The sequence below is a fragment of the Aplysia californica genome, unplaced genomic scaffold, assembly GCF_000002075.1.
Source record: "Aplysia californica isolate F4 #8 unplaced genomic scaffold, AplCal3.0 scaffold00136, whole genome shotgun sequence".
In the NCBI taxonomy this organism is placed as follows: Eukaryota; Metazoa; Mollusca; class Gastropoda; order Aplysiida; family Aplysiidae; genus Aplysia; species Aplysia californica.
The window spans coordinates 726182-727829 of record NW_004797406.1 but is presented as its reverse complement, the minus strand read 5'-3'; positions in this window follow the sequence as shown (position 1 = coordinate 727829).

Below are 1648 nucleotides of genomic sequence, written 5' to 3'. Positions count from 1 at the left end.
AGTCTTACACAATGTCTGTACAATGTTTTAAAAAACCGCAAAAGGGAAAATGGAAAGTGGCCGTTTGTACAAGTGATTCAATGTTTTCAATACACAGATGGTTGTTAAAGCAGGTCCGACTGTACTTTTAATCGGTAAAAGTTAAGTAAAGTTGTTCCCGCATCTGATGCGGACATTGGGGATTGCCTTGTTAGTGAGACAACTTCCTGAGCCTTCGCCATATTGTGGTAGGGTGGCCAGTTCCTTTCCACGCCGCCTTTACTCCCCCAAACGCCGCCTTTACATGCGCGTGCGCATGTGCGTGTGTGCGTGAACGTGTGTGTGTGTGTGTGTGAGAGAGAGAGAGAGAGAGAGAGAGAGAGAGAGAGAGTGTGTGTGTGTGTGTGTGTGTTGGCGTGTATGAGAGAGAGAGGGAGAAGGTGGACTGTCTCAACGTTGCCTGTCAGGCCCAGTGAAAACTAAGAGGAATACACTGTCCGAGCCGATAGACGAAGCAACATTATTTATTTATTTATTTATTTATTTATTTATTTTTATATCTCCTCTCTGGTGTTTGACCCATGTGTTCTGAGAGTGAAGGCTAAAGGCCTGAACATTACACAATCGGATCATGTTTGGGCTTATGAAATATGATATAAAATGTCACAGCAAATGTGTTACGCTGTTTTGGCCCTGCCTTTCTGGGCCGACCTGAGACTGAGAGATACAATTTCCGGGAAGAAAGATGGAGATTATACTCCATAAAAATTATCATGTTGTGCGCACCAACAAAGTGCCTTACCGCTACACCACAGACGCGGAGTATGAAATATGAAGTTAGAATTCTAAAAAGTTACAAAAACCAGGTGAACGAAGACCAAGAATCAACAGACCACTAGATCTATATTTTTTTAAATCTCAAGGATTTTGCTATTTTCGTTGCTGTTCGTGGCGGTCATGTTGTTGTTGTTGTTGTTGTTGTTTTGTGGGGGGGGGGGGGATAACCGTTTTGGAAATGTGAGAAGTAAGTTAACTTAAGATGCCATAGGTATAAAGGTGCGGTATTGAGCTATCCCCGTAGATACCTGCTGCCATTCAATGCCCAACTAAAGTCTTTTGCAACTGTCAGTATTTCCTTTCGAAAAAGATATCTGCATATAATCTAAATCAATAGGCTGGATTTGAGTCAATGTACCTCGGTTGCAATGTCCCCCTATGATAAAGAAATGATTCACAAAAAAGAGGTTGCAGCCAAAAACATATTGAGTGGGATGATTGCAAAACATCAATAGTCTAAGTCTTTTGTGTTTGAACATAGTTTCGGTTTATTACATGATGAGGCGGTTATTTTAGCACATTTCTGGTTGTTGGTTGGGGTTTTTTTGTTTTTTTTGTTTGGTTTTGGGGGGTTTTCCTAATTGTTGTAAATGTTGTCGTTGTCGTCGTTTTTTTTGTGTTGTTGTTGTTGTTGTTTTGGGTGGGGGGGGGGTGGCTTTCTCGTTTCCTCTCTTCTTCAGCTTTTAACCTCGAGCTTCCGTCAGGCAGGTCAAGTGGTGGCTAATGATCATTTTCAAAACTCTTTCTCGTACCGTACACTATAAAACAAACGTGATCAGTTCACACAACAGAGCGAGTTTCTAAGTACGCAGGAAGAGAATTTTTGTTAGTA